Below are 6624 nucleotides of genomic sequence, written 5' to 3'. Positions count from 1 at the left end.
ACGTAGTCGACTAAGGGGTTTTCGCTTACTATGGCACCCGAACGCGATGCGCATTGCTCCCGCTGGATACCATTTCGTAAAAAAGCTGAATGAACTCACGTTCCGGAACACCCGATATCGGAGGTAGGCCGCTATCGGGGCCGGACCGCGAACCGTGGTTGGACTCATAGGATTCCCCGGACCCTACCAGTTGGTACGTAGGTTGAACCTCGTCCCGAGTATCTGTGGGTGATCCACTTCGTTGTAACTCGGCATACTACTCGTCTCAGTGGGCACGTCTTGAGGGATGCTCGATGTGGTATCGGTAACTCGTGTAGTCGCGGACCTCAACGCGTACGGCACTGTGGCGTCGCCGTGCCGCATACTACTACGAGCTACCACCTTCGGCTCCCTAGACTATCCACGAAGCACCGATATAGCGCTTGGAGGGATCGAGGTCTCGTCCAGCTCAGTCTTGATCATACTCACAGGATCTAATTTATTATTTGTAGTGTTACCTTCGAGGGCACCAATCCTCGTAGCACTGGATATCGAAGTCGCGTCGCAGGGGTTCATCTTCCCCGTACGACAATGTCGGAGCAAGCTCTTTTGCTCCGAAAGTCTTGTAGTAGTCTGGTAGCAAGTCTTGTAGAAAGCACTGACTCTACTATTAAATGTGGGTCTCTCCCTAGAAGCAAGGACAACTTCTGTACTAAATTTGGAAGTACGCCGCCACAGTAACGTGCGTACTATTGCTTTGTGCCCGTGGGTCACAAAGTAAATGCCTCGTAGGGGTTTGACGAGGAAGGTTGCCTCGACGAGTGACCGCCTAGAAGTTTGACGAGGAAGATTGCCTCGGATTTGCAGATCTCAATGAGTCTGAATTGTAGGTCTCGTAGGAGCCTATGTGTGTACTTTGTACCGAGGTGCGGGTCTCTCGATGGAGCCGGCACAAGTCGGAATCAAAGTCTTCGTCGGAGGGTCGCAAGCCTCGGACGGTATGCAGGTCTCTGGAGGAGCCTGAAGGTATCGCTGTTTCGTCGCAGGGGGCGATCGAACAGGATCTTCGCCTCAGGTTGGGCTACCTCGGGCGGTACGCAGGTCTCTGGAGGAGCCTGGAGTATCGCTGTGTCGATGCGAATGGCTATCGCACAGGATCTTCGTCGGAGGTGGTCAGTCTCGGACGGTATCGCAGGTCTCAAGTGGATCCTGGAAATTTACCTCTGTTTCGATGCAGGGGGCTATCGAACAGGGTCTTCACCTCAGGCTAGGCTACCTCGGGTGGTATCTCGTTAAGCGAGTAGTGGTTGCTAGGCACTATTAATATCACGTCGAGGAATGGCAGCCTCGACGGAAGCCTCGTGAAGCGAGCCTGTGAGCTTGAGCTCCAAAGTTCTTGAGCTTGATGACAGGGTTTTTTCAATCAAACCGTGGAAGATATGTTAAAAGTATATATTGAATAGAATTAACAGACAATAAATATTCACAAGTTAACATATACAAGTTATTTACCATGAATAAGATTTGTTACAATTCGCTCTGTATCGTTTTCCGTCTCATGTACTCCCACTGTAAGCCTGCAAACGTCGCAAGTAGACGTTCAGTCGCTTTTGGGGATTCTTAGGGATACCCCCAACCACGTCCCATCGCCAAACGGGTCCGTAAACTACCGCGTTCGTGGACACTACGTTAGGTAAAGTTCGTGGAGCTAAAAGTTTCAAATCATATATATGTGTATTTGTCTGTTTCGCTACAAAAGCCTTACACTTAGAACTTGCATCCGATCTAAGTAGTGAAGCCTTTATTGCAGCTTTTCGTCGATTTATTTCTCGTAGAGGTCGGTATTCTAAGATTTACAGTGATTGCGGAACAAATTTTGTAAGTGGAAACAAACAAATTCAGAATTTAATAAAAATTGCTGCAGAGAGCGAAGCTCTTGATTGGCATTTTAATCCGCCTTCTGCGCCGCTCTTCGGCTTAGTAGAAGCAGGTGTCAAATCAATGAAGACACATCTCTATCGAGTAATTGGACAACAGATTCTAACTTACGAAGAGCTTTATACTGTACTTGTCCAAATAGAAGCGTTATTAAATTCCCGCCCTCTTTGTGCGGTAAGTTCTGACCCTAAAGACTTATCAGTTCTAACTCCGGGACATTTTTTGACGCTTGAACCACTAAGTTCTTGATCCTGATCTGTCACATCTAAAATTAAATTATTTAAATCGATGGCAACTTTTACAACGCCTTCACCAAGATTTCTGGTCCAGGTGGCATAAAGAATATTTACATACGCTGCAACAGCGTCAGAGATGGTTGAAACCAATGTCTTCTCCTGTCATGCCAGGCACTTTGGTACTGATAAAAAATGACTCGTCTCCACCGCTGAAATGGCAGATAGGACGAATCGAGTCATTACATACCGGTTCAGACGGTATTGCACGAGTTGCTACTGTTTTTACAAAACAGGGAACTCTAAAACTACCACTGGTAAAGCTCTGTCCTTTACCAACCTCTTAAAGTCTGTTTTATAGATATAATTTTCTATTTTTTATTTTTTGCTTATATTTAGAGAGTTATTTAGTTTATGAAAAATATGTATATTTTTCGGTGGGCAGAATGTTTAGAGCGTGTGAAAATATATGTTTTTTTTATATACCGCGGTTGTCATGAACAAAAAACAAAGTTGTTGAAATTGAACAAAATTACCTACTTCAAGAAAAAAGTCAACGACAAGTGTTTTTTCCTCTGTGCTGTTTCTGTTGTTCAAAAGAACCTGCTCCCGCTTTTCGCTGTTTCGCTGTTTATGCTGCATCGGAAGATCCACTATATTGCATTCGCTAGATTGGTGAAGGAGGATCGCTGTGTCGCGTCGGGGACACTTTTGAGGGTGTGTTCAATTTCAGCATAACCGCTTCCATCTATACCGCACACATATGCTTATCTTCATTTTCAACATTTGCCAAAACGGAAATGTTTTTGATCATTTATTGTAATTTTTTTAAGTATAATAGGATTCATTTGGAGTTTTGACTGTTCATATTAATTTGTCATAATAAAATTAAAATTGTAGTAATGTTTTAACGCAATAACTTATCGAGTTATGTATAATCAGGTGATGGTAATAGTTTAAATAACTAGGCGGATTTCACAGGGTCTAATGATACTTAGAGTGTACTATAATTCAATAGACTAAACAAAAAATTTGATAAACGTGGAACGAATACATTGAGGATGAATTTTTCAAGACAAAAAGTCTGAATCTGGTTCAGGCTGAGGCAATACAGTATTGGAGGTTATAAAGGCTTGCAAAAAATGTAATAAAATTTCCAGATTAAAAGAAATTAAGTTAATGATGGTCCTGCAAAGACGAAACGTTACATATAAAAATTAATTATGCCATTCGATAGAGAGCAAAAAGTGGCCATGAGAAAGTGTTCTTCCTTTTTGAATATCACCTCAAGCAAGGCTGAAATGAAATAAAAACGGATTTCTAAAATTTTTGTTTTTTTTCAAATATTTCGAAAACTCATGTTTGATTTTGAAAGGCATAATGTTAGTCCCCTGATTACGCAACTTTGACCTCATTTAAGTTAGTTCGTATCTCTTACCGTTTCGAAGATCCCTGTAGTGAGAAGCGAATTTGCCTGTATAATCAGTTAAGAATCTTGGCTATGGGGTTAGATATCTTGTGAATACTTAGATTTTTGATATCAAAGAACTTCATTTGATAGAATTTTTTTGTATTTTTTCAGAATGTATTTGAATTCTTTTTAATAACTTTAAAATAAAGTAAAAATATTTCTGTTCAGATTTAATAAATAATCGCCTTATTAATTCAACCTTTCAATTAGTTTTGAATCTGTGTATACAATTTGTAAATATTTTTTTTTTTTAGTGCTTTATTTGTCAGAGAAGATGTAATTACAGATGGCAATTGTAAGAAACGAATTTTAAAAAATGCATCAGTTACAGAGGATGAATATTTTGTGACACCGCCAGGCAACATAATAGAAAATTCATTATAATATAATTTTGCAGACCTAAGTGGATTTATAATAAGAATACCTATGGATAAATTTCAACAATTCAACAATCAAGATTGGGCCTATGGGTTGAGTAAGAGAAAATCTAAAAACTGAATGGTTTTATAATGTAGCATTAAATAAAGATGTAACTGTGGTTTTAAGTAATAAAGACGTGACACTTTTGACTATACTAAATTAATTTGTTTAGCGAAACTCCCATATTGCACACATTGAGCATAGGTATATTATCAGATAAATTAAAATATTATAATGACAAAATTAATACTAAATATATCGATTTTAATACCATTTTGAAGAATGACAATGGAACAATTTTTGTATCTCCAAGTAATTCTGTATCCATGTTTCTGTTAGAAAATGGGACTTTTTAATAAAACTCTTTAATTATTTTTCTGTTAATATTTATTTAATAATCACTTTTTGTGTGGCACTGTCTTATACAAAGGAAAGTCTATAACCAACTAATTATATGAATCGCATTTTGAAAAAGGAATTTTAACTTGTCAGCATGTTAGGACGTTCCCCACTCAAGTGTGAAACCGATAATATAAACAATTCTTATCCGTGTTTATACCTAGTCATTTAGGATATTTTGAATACGAAAATATATGAGTTTTTGTAATAATAAAAATATACGGGGTTTCCAACAGTTTCATCAGTGGCAAGGGTGAAGGAGGATGTGGTGGAAAAGGTAATTTGATAGATTGAGGTGACCTCCAAACGCTAAATAGTAACAGATTTGTTTCAACAAGAAATTACTAATTAATTTATAATTGTCAATTGTATTATGTGCTGAATTTTTGTATAGACAGGGTAGACTTAGACCTAGGACCTTGTGATATTTGTGCACTGCTACTTAACAATCATCTCTTCTGTAGGGCTCTATTTTACATTTTTGGCTCAGTGCTCCGCAATATTAGGATTTCGTGAGACTACCACTTTTTTTTTCTTTTTTCATCGTAGCGTCTATAAAAACCTAATTATTGCACGGTTATATTGTGCACTGGGGGAAATATAGTTTAGCTGTAAGTAGAAATGAAGTAACTCTAATAAAATATATGCTTTAAATATGTTCCAGAAAGGTTACGCTGCTTTCAATTATAAAAATATTTTGCTATAGGCCTATTAGTGGTAAAAAAGTTTTTTACTAACTTTTTATTTATTTTACAGTCCCATCTTATTAAGGTACCTATAGTACATGTTTTGTCCTAGCAAATGTTTTTATGGCAGTTGTTAGGTTGTCGTCCTAGGATGACGAGCTTTATGACAATATCAGCAAATATCTTTTTTTTTACTTAAATAACTGACTTTATACACTAATAAATGATTTTTGTGCACTTAAGTTAGATTCAATTATTAACTATATCTTTAAACTTTCCCTTCATATTTAAAAAGTTACATGTAAAAAAAAACAAGATGTAGATATTTGGACATAATCACCATCCCTCGTTTTTTCCTTTTAACTTTTTATATATAAAACAAAAATTATAATCCAAAGTTGGTAACTTATGAACACTATAGGCACTATACACATAGACACCCTTCATATGCATATATTAATTTTGTAATCTTATACATAACATTTTTATCGTTCAGTCAAAGCTTTATTATAATTCTGACATAATAATTTGTATGAAAGACTGGCAAGGCATCCTTTTTGTAGTAATGTAGGACACAAAATGGCTGTGTAGCTCTCGCGTCTGTGTATCAACTATGATTTCTATACACTAAAAAAATATCTAGTGACTGTTTTATTTCTGTCAAATAAATCAAGAAAATATTTTCTGAAGAAAAATAGTTACTAAAAAAAGTATCTTTTACAACAAGATTTTTTGTGAGTACATAAATCAGTTCACAAATAAGAAGTATACTATAATACAGTAAATTAGTAGTTATTTTTTTAGTTTGTACATAATGTCGCGTTATCGCTCCTCTTGCCTGATTGGTCGGCGTGGCGGGGGGTGTTTCCGTACGCACTTCGGGTCGTAATGCATAGGGCGTAGCCGCGTCACGCCGCAAAAGCCGTTGGGACGCCTGCTGGGACCTCTCGGTCGCCTCCTTCAGCACCTGGAGGGAGTTAGTAGAAACGGGTTCGTCTGGATCGACAGTTGACCGAGGAGTTGGGAAGTGAATCGCTCCCTCACGGTTGTCGAGTTGTCCTGACCACCCCGTAGCTGCTCCATCCACCGATAATGCGGCGATCGAACCAACGTACGGCGGTGTTCGTTCTATCTCCTGATCCGAAGAATCTGAAGAAGGGCTGGGAGAAGACGACATACGAACTAAGTAGTTCTCCGCCCAAGACATGGTGAGTTCAATTTCTACAGAAGTAGGTGTAATAGTTCAAAAGTTCCGGGTTTCAACTGACTTTTTTGTAGACTTAAGAGTCTATGTGTAGCACTGAAGTTACTGAGAGTTCGAGGACTCTGTATAGCACTGAATTTACTGGTTAGACACCAAGGGATTTTCCAATTTGAAAATCGTGGTTAAGGCAAAGCTTAACACTAATTGTTTATAGAAATATTGCTGAACCTTGACCCAAAGGCACGGCCTCTTAAGAGAGTGCTCGTGTATATATATATATAAAGAGCAGGAAGG

The sequence above is a fragment of the Anoplophora glabripennis genome, unplaced genomic scaffold (genome assembly GCF_000390285.2).
Source record: "Anoplophora glabripennis isolate ALB-LARVAE unplaced genomic scaffold, Agla_2.0 scaffold1112, whole genome shotgun sequence".
Taxonomy (NCBI): domain Eukaryota; kingdom Metazoa; phylum Arthropoda; class Insecta; order Coleoptera; family Cerambycidae; genus Anoplophora; species Anoplophora glabripennis.
Note: the sequence above shows the minus strand (reverse complement) of the source record.